Source organism: Capsicum annuum, chromosome 8 (genome assembly GCF_002878395.1).
Source record: "Capsicum annuum cultivar UCD-10X-F1 chromosome 8, UCD10Xv1.1, whole genome shotgun sequence".
NCBI classification, from domain to species: domain Eukaryota; kingdom Viridiplantae; phylum Streptophyta; class Magnoliopsida; order Solanales; family Solanaceae; genus Capsicum; species Capsicum annuum.
In genome coordinates, this window is record NC_061118.1 from 151,297,162 (window position 1) to 151,309,409 (window position 12,248).

Sequence of the window (12,248 nt, forward strand, 5' to 3'; positions counted from 1 at the left end):
AACCGAATTAGAAAAATAATAGAAGACCTAAAAGAAAAATTAATATGGATAGAAAAAACCTTAGAAAATTTAGATAAAAGTACATGTGATAGTTTATATAATTTAAAAAACTCACTACGAGAAGAACAACACAAGATAATAAATAACATTGAAAATCTAGAATTAGATATCCATTATAGCACAGATAGGATAAATTATTATACAAGAATTTGTAACTCTGCAATTACAACAGGATAAAATAATTAATGAATATATCTTACGAAAAAAGTAAATTATTAAAAGATACTAATCAGAAATTAAAAGATATTGAAACAAAATTTAAAAAATATCCACGCACTAATGAAAATAGATTCACTAGAAACCTACTAAATCTATTATACCTATTAAATCCGCGCAGAAAAAGGGACTTTAACAACCACTTTTCCAACAACCTTCCATGATTTAAGGACCATGTCTTGAGGAGAAAGTCAAATTTTGCTTTTTGAATTTGAAAGAGGATTTCAAGACTTGTTTTTTATCCTTAACCAATTCCCACCAATTCCAAATTACAATTGGACCAAGACTTGAATTAGAAAATAAAATTTGATAACAACCACAACCAATACGTGGCTGCCACATCACGTTTCTACTGTTCACCGATAATTTTTAAGCTCAAATTTTAGATTCCTTAGTTTCATTTTATTATTTCCTAGTTCCGTTTGTTGGTTCGAAGACTAATTAACCAACTAGTAATCTCCTACTAGATTGTAAGTTAGTTGTAGAGTCCGTTTGTTCGTGTCTACGTTTGTTGTGTGCTTTTATCTTTTGTGAATTCGCTGTTTCTTGTTGGTTCAAGTCCGTAAACAAATTTTCTTTGAGTCAACTCAAATGAAAATCTATTCCGGGTAAGAGTAGAGTCGACCTTCAATCACTCGCAAAGTAAAAGCCGACTTTCAACACTTGTGAAACCAAGTGTGAGGTAAAAATCGAGAGTGGGAGTGTGGTGAGGCATTTTTGAGCTAACAAGTTTGTTGTTTTGTTGTTCGTTGTTGTCTTTTCTTTTAGGTACCATGGATGCCACCAATCTCGATGCCACGTTTGACCGCATCACTGACAATATTGAAGACATGAAAGGGCACGTTGAAAGGCTACGCCAATTGGTATCCACACTTATCCCAACAAATCCAAAACCTAAGGTCCAAACACCTTGAGTTGAGAGCTTCCCGAAGGAAGTTGCTTCCCAAAATTGTGAAGGACTTTCACACCGAGGTAAAGATGAACATACTTATGACGTCAAGGAAAAATAGCTAACTCTTATACTTTGGTACATGTGAATGATGAACATGTGACTATTAAGCTGTTGAGTGTGAGTAGTAGCTTACCTACATATGAGTCTATTGATTCCTTACCACTTGTGGATGATGTAAATTTTGTGCCAGTGGATACACTAATTGATCTTATAGATGACCGAATCGACTCTTCTAGTAAGATCGATTTGTATCCACCTAGTGTTGAAGCTATTGTGTTGAATAAAAGTACATCGTTATGTGAAAATTGTATTGATCAACTTGTGTGTAAAACTTTCCCACCACTTGAGAATATGTGTGATGTGATTAATGAATCTCAAGTGAGTGAAGAATTTAAAGATGTTGGTCAAGGACAAAGGAGTGAACCCATGAGCCTATGTTGTTGTAAAGATTCTAATGTTTGCTTGGCTAATAGGGTTAATCATGTGCTTGACATATCTTTGAAAAATGATTTTTCTTGTACTCTTTTGCATGACACCCAACCCGTGCTTAATAAATATGGTGACTTGAATTGTGATCCTTTTGATGTTAATGGTGGTTTTTGTCTACTCGAGGAGCGTAGGGCAAATGTGTCATTGTCTCTTAGGGGTGTTGCTCATATCCGTGCATCCATGTTTGACACACTTGTATTTAAGTTATGTGAACCACAACTTGAGGATTTCAAGTTATATTCTTGTTTGTGGAAGGGTCCAAGGATGTTAAAGACTTATTGTCACCTTCATGGGGTTGGATAAGTTGAAGTATCTTGTGGGACTTTTGGGAGCGTGCTTTAAATCATTTGTAGAGAGAAGCCGAGTTCTTGGGCAAACTACTTGCCTTGGATTGGATTGTTGCATGGTAGTTTCCCTATTCTCCCTATTGGTATAACTCCCTTGATGGAATGCCTTCCCTCGGTAAGTGGTTGGAAGGAGAGAGGTCATACGTGCTTGCAATGTCCCTTTCTCTCGTTATGTGTTCCTACATGTGAATACATCTTAGATGAGAATTGTGTATTTGGTTCCTTTCTTCACTACCTATATGCATATGATGATATTCATGATGTTGTTGGATATACATCGTATGAGAGGCGTAGTCTCAGTTTTTGTCTATTAATTCTTGATGTTCATCCGAGCCCATTCGTTTGTGATGTTGTACAAAAGCTTTTCATAATTAACTCAAAGGATCCTTGGTTGTAATTCAAGTGTGTACCACCGTGGCATGATAGTGCTAATTTTTTACTTTGCTAACCCTAACCCTCATGCCATGAGGATGTGTACTTGTTTGTTTCCTCTTTAATTTTGCAAGGTACAGATTCTAGGTCAAATCCTTTTCAAGAAGGGGAGGATGATACGAGTACGATCACGTAGATGGACTTATGAGGGCGTACGTTAGACCCAAGGCTTGGTGTGTGCAATGAAGTACAAAGGAGCACCTAAATGGACACCAAAATAGTTCACTACATACACTAAAAGGGCCAAATCAGTCCACTACATACACTAGAGGGGTGCCCCTTCACTAAGGGGCCTTTTGGTCATTTTACCTATTATTTGTAATACACTATAAATAGAATAATGTAGGGTTTCATTAAGGATTTTGATGAATATTATGAGTTTATAACACTTGAAACATTTCCTCTCTAAGGAGAGAAGACCACCAACACGAAATTGTAACTAAGGAAATCAACTTGAGTGTGGAATCACTCGTGTTGGATTCAAGCTTGGAAACGTTGGATTCTTGAGAGATCGGGGTCACTCTTGTGCCAACGTAAGATTTAGGTATTTGATGTGTGTGATGTTAAATGTCCTAGAGTGGAATAGACTTTTGGATTGTTAATATTATACCTTCGATTTGTCTAACTATCTATCCTTTTGTTTCTTTGTAATCATGTAGTAGTGTTGATGTTGTAACCGTGTGTTTGTGTTGTTAATATGGAATCTGAAATTATTCTATTGTTCATCTTTTTCTTGTTGTGTTGCTACTGTTTTGGTGTTATTACTCCCTTGTTCCTTGTATTCTTCTTGTTGGTAGTGAATCCGAGAAGGGTCACCAAAAGAGGTCCTCGGTTTCTTGGCTAGTGAATGATTTTGGTGTTTATTTTCGTGCTTCCGTTGTCTTTATTGTATCATATGTACATACGACACCTTGATAATTGGATCAATTCCACAGAAAGAATATCATAGGCTAACCTGAAGATACCCTAAAGCCGTGAATAGAAAATGCAAAATAAAATTGTAACTGCTGACTTCCTCTTGCTTAACACTATTTAATATTATTAGTATAGTGTACGTGTATTTTGCACATGTTCTAAATGCTCAACAAAAAAGTTGCATATATTTATTTGTATAATCTTTTAATATAGTAACAGTAATATGAAAGATTTATAATTATGTTAAATAGTTCAAATCACATTAATTTCTCAGAAATTATAAAAAAAAAATAAAAGATTCTTCATTATGACTTTTTCTACAACAATTGAAGGAACTTCTACCATCATAGCAGAAGCAAAGCAGCTCTACTTTATAAATTGAGCTGGTGCTATTAATATGAATTAAGAATTTTTTAAATAGAAACATACTCAGTTGTCCTACAATCTTGTATTAAGGAAGTTTAGGACGTACAAATTGCCCTCCGACATGCAAATTGGGTCATACTTTAATTGTTATATGGAGGAAAATTAAGTTGCAGAATACACTAAGCTATATTTTGAACAGTGACTAAGTCTGCACCGCTATTGACAGCCTTCCAAGGCAAGTTTGAGGACCTTTGCGAATGGATAAACTGAAAATTCCTGAATTTTACTGCTTAAAATTCGGAGTCTCCTCTAAATAGAATTAATTATTACATTAAACTAATCTCACAATCAAGAGTTTTATTAGAAGCTTAGATTTGCAATTTTCAAAAATAATCTCTTTATCTTTACAAATTAGAGGCTATGAATATATCACTGTCCATAATCCTTACTTTTGAAGCTAAACTGAATATATTATTGCACATAATATAATTTATTTGTTGTGATCCCCTTAAATATATCTTAATTTACGGATAAAACTACAAACAAATAAAAGGTTATTCTTTCAATTACTCATTAGCATATTCTACATCTGTTTTAGTTATTTTTAGTTTTTTTTTTTCTTTTACAGTTTTTTTCTGTTTGTAATACTATATTTAAATTGATTGTGTTTTTAATCTAAATTAGGCGTATCAAATTACAGTATTGTCTAATTAGGATATTTAACAATCCTAAGATAATTCTAAAATCTAAACACGAAAACTCACCAATCAACAATTAATCAACTATATCACCCCAAGATTAATTCTCAAAAAACTATTGATATTTTCTTTTTTTTTCTTTTACCATATCTATTTTATTAGTATTCTTTTTTCACATATATTAGAAAAAAAAAAATCTATCAATATCAGTTCTCAATATATTTTCATTTTCGATATCACATATTTTAGGACTTCTTTGTTTTTTTTTCAAATTATAGTAAGGATTTTTAATTTGGTTAACGGCATTTTTTGGATAAAATGTATTTCATTTTATTTTTCTTTAGATTTCTTCAAGAAAAGACTAATTAATGTTGGCATTTTCTTATTTATGTTCAGTAACTTCTCACTTATCCTCTCAACTTGAATTTTAAATTCAAAAATCTCTGATAACTGTTGCCACCCTCTTATAAAGCTCAACTGCTCCTGATGGTGGAATGGTTATATAAATATGTCATCTCTGATTCTGGTCCCTAAGTATAATCCTCATAAAAAATTCACACCATCTAATGTGAGTTGAATGCTTAGAAGACTCACCGGAAAGCTCCGACATCAACTACAGACCCTCAACAATGGCTGGAGGTATGTTTATTCCATGTTTCCGCTATGCTACTCTGGTTTTTCGGCCAACATTTGGTATAGGAGCCATCAATACCTCTGCCTTGATAATTTCTGATGCTATTCCGTTTGTTAAAAAAAAAAATGGAATTCCGATTTTCACATCTATGGATTTTTTAATTTCCTTTTAATTTTTTTTTTGACACAAATCATGTTAGAAATCACAAGAAAAAAAAATAGATTTTCTAACAATTTTGTGAATTTGGATCATTTTTTCGGAGATGGTGATTATAAATGAGTTTTACTCGGTTGTTATAACCTGCTGAATGATGAAGACGACAATTTGCAGCACTTAAAAAGTAAAATGTGTGAACATAAAGTCTCTTTTATTTTGATGATATTCATCACTTTACATGTGAAGACTTTATTACAGTGGGGCCCATCTTGTACTTTTCTTTAATTATTTATTTAATAAAAGGTAATAATAAATGGCACAATTTAATGAGATGTAGTGTACTATATGGCTTGCTATTGTGCGTTCTGAATCATGCATCTTTTCTTTGATGTTATCAAAGGATTATTTGTTAAGATATAGTAATGCACTCAAATTATTTAATTTGTGTATTATTTTTACATTACTTTATTACATAATGTTTGAGCAAAAAAAAAAAATTGACTTTAATGTCTAGTGATTCATATACTTTTATTGAATTAAGACTTAGCCATAACAATCTTAATTTAGTAAAGTCATATATTATTATAGAATCACATAAGACATATGATAAGAACTAATGTTAGTAATCTATAATTGTTTAATTGAAATTAGCCACAGCATCTTTAATTAAATAAATTTTTAAAATTTAAGATTACATAAAGAATATTTAGACATTAGAGTTGTAATTGATTATGCACGATATAGTAGCTTAAGAACCTTTATTATTGGGTTGCATAATTAATTAGGATAAAATGTTAAATACTTTTCATAATTACCCACAGAAATTATGAATGGAAATTTAATAGTTTTATAGTCAAGATAGAATATCATGCTAGTCAACGGTAATTCTATCATAAAAATGAGTCTAATTGAATTAAAAATTTAGCCCATAGACAATTTTTATGTCAGGAGATTCAATTTTATATTATTTGTCTCAAATTTACCAAGCATGTGTTTATGTATGTATATTTTTGCAGTTATGCAACCTGCAAATTTCTCTGATATTTGTGATATTCCCGAATTAAATAGTGAGAATTATAAGATCTGGAAGGAAAGAATTCTCCGTCACTTAGGTTGCATGGACATTGATTAAGCTATCAGAAAAGACGAACCACATATTGATGAAAATAGCACTCAGGCTGAAATTGCTCTTTATGAACAATGGGAGCATTCTAACCGTTTGAGTGTTATGTTCATTAAGAGTAAAATCTCTGCTGGTATTCGTGGTTCTGTCGAACAACATAACAATGTCAAGGCATTACTGAAGACTATTGATGAACAATTTGAGACTTCAGATAAGGCACTTGCCAGCACCTTAATTATGGAATTCTCATCAATGAGACTCACCTATGTGAGAGGTGTGCGTGAGCACATCATGAGAATGCGAGACTTAGCGGCTCAACTAAAGACTCTTTAGGTTGAAATGTCTGAAACTTTTCTTGTGCACTATATTTTAAATACTCTGCCTGCACAGTATGGCCCCTTTAAGATCTCCTATAACACACATAAGGATAAATGGTTTATTAATGAACTTATGGCCATCTGTGTTCAACAAGAGGGTCGATTGCTGATGGAAATAGGAGAAAGTGCATTCACGACTACTCAAGGACAGAAGTCTCATCAAGCCAATAAAAAGTTGAAAGGAAAGGCTCCACTTGACTCTGACATCAAAAAAGAATTTAAGTGTCGCTCTTTGGAAAGAAGGGGCATATAAAGAAAGATTGTGTCAAGTTTCAACGATGGCTTGAGAAGAAAGGTACTTCTATTTCTCTAGTTTGTTATGAAGCTAATATGATTGATGTTAATCATGATTAATGTTAATCATAACACGTGGTGGATTGATTCTGCTTCTACAATCCACATTACAAATTTCTTGCAGGACTTAAAAAACCTACGGAAGCCAGTGGGAGCTGAGCGAAGCATCTATTCAGGAAACAAGATGCAGTCGCGTGTAGAAGCTATTGGAACATGCAATTTAGTTCTTAGTAGTGGTTTTATTTTAGAGTTGGAAAAGAACTTTTATGTTCCTAACTTTTCTAGGAATTTAATTTCAGTATCAAGACTTGTACCTTTGGGATACTCCTTCTTTCTAGAAGGTTATTCTAATCTATTTTATAAATCTAAACTTGTTGGATATGGTATACTGTCTGATGGTCTTTTCTCTCTTGATTTGCAAAATGATTCCACTCAAAATGTTATGCATGTCCAAACTGGCATCAAACGATGTGTTATGAATGAAAATTCTTCTATTTTGTGGCATCGAAGATTGAGACATATCTCTCTAGATAGAATTAAGAGATTAGTAAATGATGGAGTACTTAGTACTTTAGATTTTACTGATTTCAATACTTGTGTTGACTGCATTAAAGGCAAGCAGACAAACAAGTCAAAGAAAGGTGCCAAGAGGAGTTCAAACATATTAGAAATCATACATGCAGATATATGTTGTCCAGATATGGATGCATATGGTCAGAAATACTTTATCACCTTTATAGATGACTATTCACGATATATGTATCTCTACATGCTTCATAATAAAAACGAAGCACTAGAAGCCTTTAAAGTGTTTAAGGCTGAAGTAGAGAAACAATACGGAAAGCAAATTAAAATTGTGAGGACTGATAGAGGTGATGAGTACTACGGTAGGTACACTGAGGATGGACAAGCACAAGGTCCATTTGTAAAATTTCTTCAGGAAAATGGGATTGTTGCCCAATACACTATGCCTGGTTCTCCAGATCAAAATGGTGTAGCAGAAAGAAGAAATCGAACATTATTGGATATGGTGCGTAGTATGTTAAATAGCTCTAAGCTACCTATGTCCTTGTGGATTGAAACTCTTAAGACGACAGTGTGTATATTAAATCAAGTTCCAACCAAGGCTGTCCTAAAGACACCCTTTGAATTGTTCAAAGGTTGGAAACCTAGTTTAATACATATTCGCGTATGGGGATGCCCGTCTGAAGTAAGAATTTACAATCCACAAGAAAAGAAACTGGATCCTAGGACCATTAGTGGATATTTTATTGGATATGCTGAACGGTCTAAAGGATACAGATTCTATTGTCCATCTAACAACACTAGGATTGTGGAATCAAGAAATGCAAAATTTCTTGAAAATGACTTAATTAGTGGGATTGATCAACTTCAGAATACAATTTCTATCAGATATCGACCTTCCACTTCAAGTCAACGATTGATTGTCGTACATAACACCCCTCAAGTACAATTGGGTGTTGCACAACAAATCAATGAAATTCCACAAGCTGCTGAAAATGTTCAAGTAGATCAAGTTCAAATGATTCCAGAAATTATTGAGCAACCAGTTAAACAACATGATCCTCAGTAAACTATTGGTACAACATTAAGAAGATCTACTAGAGAAATAAAATCAGCAATTCCTAGTGATTTTGTTGTGTATTTATAGGAATCTGACATTGGAATTGAAAATGAGCCTGAGTCTTTTTCACAAGCCATGAATTGCAAAGAGTCAGAATTGTGGTACAGTGCCATGAAAAAAGAGATGAATTCCATGAAAAGCAATGAAGTTTGGGATCTTGTCGAGTTGCCTAATGGTGTAAAAGCCATTGGATGTAGGTGGTTCTTTAAAACTAAAAAGGACTCATCAGGCAATATTGAAAGATATAAAGCAAGACTTGTTGCTAAAGGATTCACTCAAAAGGAAAGAATTGACTACACAGAGACATTTTCTCCTGTGTCGAAAAAGGATTCCTTGCGCACAATATTGGCATTAGTAGCCCATTTTGACTTAGAATTACAACAGATGGATGTGAAAACCGCATTTCTCAATGGTGATCTAGAGGAAGATGTTTATATGAAACAACCTGAAGGTTTCTCCTCTAGTGATGGTGAGCACTTGGTATGTAAGTTGAATAAATCCATATATGGACTAAAACAAGCCTCACGTCAATGGTATTTGAAATTTCACAATGTTATCTCTTCATTCAACTTTGTTGAGAACATTATGGATCAATGTATATACCAGAAGGTTAGTGGGAGTAAAATATGTTTCCTAGTTCTATATGTGGATGATATCTTACTTGCATCCAATGATAAGGGAATGATACATGATGTGAAACAATTTCTCTCTAAAAGTTTTGATATGAAAGATATGGGTGATGCATCTTATGTCATTGGAATTAAGATTCATCGAGATAGACATCAAGGTACCTTAGGTTTATCTCAAGAAGCCTATATCAATAAAATTTTAGAGAGGTTTCGAATGAAAGATTGTTCACCAAGTGTAGCTCCTATTGTGAAGGGCGACAAGTTCAACTTGAATCAGTGCCCGAAGAACGAGCTGGAGAAGGAACAAATGAAAGACATTCCATATGAGATAAGATATTTCGGCCAACATTGACTATGTAATGTGGCTCATTTTGTGTCAATTTACTTCTCTTGGAGTGAATTTTTCATTTCCAAGGAAAACCGCTCGCCGTATGAGATAAGATATTCTCAATTATGATTCTAAGGGAAGGAATTGAACTACCTATTTCGGCAAAGGAAGAATAGACTATTCAATAGGAAAATTCTAAAATTGTAGAGGCTTGGTTTGATCATGCTGCTACTGGCAGCGGAATTGAGAGGCTTAGCTGTGATTTATTGGTTTTATTAAGAGTGTTCGGAGCTTGGCACTTAAGACTTGAGGATTTCTTCCTTAAATTTAGTAAAGGTTTGAAACTATTGTACTGATGGTAATGTGGATGCACCAGCTGATGTTGTGAAAGTTGTTGGAGGAGAATCCATGGAAGAAAATAATATTAATCGCACGGACGCTAATGTGGATGCATCAGCTGATGCTGTGGAAGTTGCTGGAGAAGAACAACCCACTGAATAATCTAAAGTTGATTATGCTGAGGCTGTTTTTTTTGCTCGCAAAATTATTACTCTGCTGAACTTAATTGTCTTTCCATCCCCATTAATTTTTCAACTAAATAATGTATTCGACAATGTATTCTTTCATGCCTTCTACAGATAGTAACATATATAAATGTATGTGTTTCCAACAAAATTTAATTCATGGAAAATAAACTTCAACCACAAATAAAAATATGAAGAAACAACAATTTTTATTGATAAATGATGAGGGTACAAATCTGTTCCTTCCTTGATTCTTCTCTCATGATTTTCTCCGTAATTCGAGGCTGTCAATAGCATATTTCTCGAATGTATGAAGATTTGGATATGAATTTCTCCATAATTCAAGGGTCGTTAGTGGCGTATTTCTTAAATGTAGGAACATTTGGATTTGTTCTCCATGAAAGGAACATTAGGATTTGTTCTCCATGAAAGGAGGGTTTGTCTTCTTAATGTATTTGATTATCAAGAAGAGAGGGTTTTGATCTTTATGAATATCCCATGAATTTTTTGGGACTTTTCAGAGCATTGGTCTCTTTGTGAATATCCCGTGAATTTGTGGGATACTGGAGATGCCTCTTTAAAGGGATATTTGTCCCCTTTATATAGGCGTAATTTAGGGTTTAGGTTGAGTAGTCATCAAGCAAGATTTAGGGTAAAGTAGATCCTAAGAACTCTAATCAAAATTAAAATCTTTTTGTAGAGTCCACAAAATTTCAATGTCTACAAATGCCCCTGCTTCAAGGCTTGTCAGAGTGTAGACTTGATGAAACTCAAAGACGAGTCTTGAAGTATCACTTCCATCTTTACGATCCTGCGGCTACAGATTTGCATATTTGATTTATGAGAGAAGAGATGAAGGGCAGATTTGGTCACACTGGGCGTGCCAATTTGTTCGCAATAAATTTTCGTTCATGGGAAATAAATTTTAACCACATACAAAAATATGAAGAAACAAGAATTGTTTATTGATAAACGATTGTGGTTACAAATCGTTCCTCCCTTGATCCTTCTCTCTTGATTTTCTCCGTAATTCGAGGGCCATTAGTGGCTTATTCTCTAACATAGGATGATCTCTTTATGAATATCCCATGATTTTGTGGGATATTGGAGATCCCGATCTTTTTACGAATACCCATCTGCTTATAGGATATTCAAGATGTCTGTTTCAGGGAACATGTTACCCTTTAAATAGTCGAGATTTAGGATAAAGTAGCCTTCTAAAACTCTAACATAATTTGGATTCTTATTGAAGAGTCCACAAATTTAGATGTCTACAATATGCTATTAACACGTATTGGAGTGGTATTATATTTAACTAGTAAATTTAGCCGCGCTTCGCGCTGTTCTGATTGACCATATAAGAATAATGAACTAATGTTTTACTTGAGATTTTTCTAAAAAGAAAATTCAAAATTATTTCTTGTACCTTTAATCATTGAGAAATGACATTTAAAATTAAATAATATATAGTACATTTCAATTCACGATTGTTATGCCGTTACAAAATATAAAAATATAAAAGAACCATTTCTATGTTATTCAAACTTGATCGAAAAATGACATTTATTGAAGAAGTTATAGAGTCAATTACTAATGGTAATTGAAAAAGAAATCAATATTAAATTGGAGATTCAACTCCTATGATCTTAACTACATATTGATATGAGCGAGTGATTTTACTAAACACCAAAAAAGATATGCTACTACTCATAATGCTAGAAACTCTATACAAAAACATTACCAAAAAAATAAAATATAACATGACACATTACACAACAAATTAGAATCTTTCTGATATTTGAAACATAAGAATTCGGTCTTCTTTTATATTCTTCATATTTGGATCACTATTTATTGATTTGCACGAATTAAGAAAATAGAATACAATTTCAAAAATATTATAATAAAAAATCTTTGTGATTTATGAGAAATATATCTAGATACAATATTCAAAATGGGAGATTTTAACGACTTATGCTCTCCAGAGTTTACATGAAACCCGCTAGCATTTTCAACAAATGAAGACCCACAACTGAAATAATTTTTAGAACCCCCCCTTCCCT

The 12,248-nt window shown here is 33.3% G+C and overlaps 1 long non-coding RNA gene across 1 annotated transcript in view; it reads left to right on the forward strand.

Moving 5' to 3' along the window:
* The window catches only part of LOC107839499, a 12,693-nt gene extending 5,253 nt beyond the window's left edge, over positions 1-7,440 (forward strand). The window contains exons 4-5 of the long non-coding RNA XR_007043593.1: positions 6,861-7,060; positions 7,184-7,440. This is a non-coding gene — a long non-coding RNA (uncharacterized LOC107839499). The remainder of the gene's footprint in view (positions 1-6,860; positions 7,061-7,183) is intronic.
* The last annotated feature ends 4,808 nt before the right edge of the window (positions 7,441-12,248 follow it).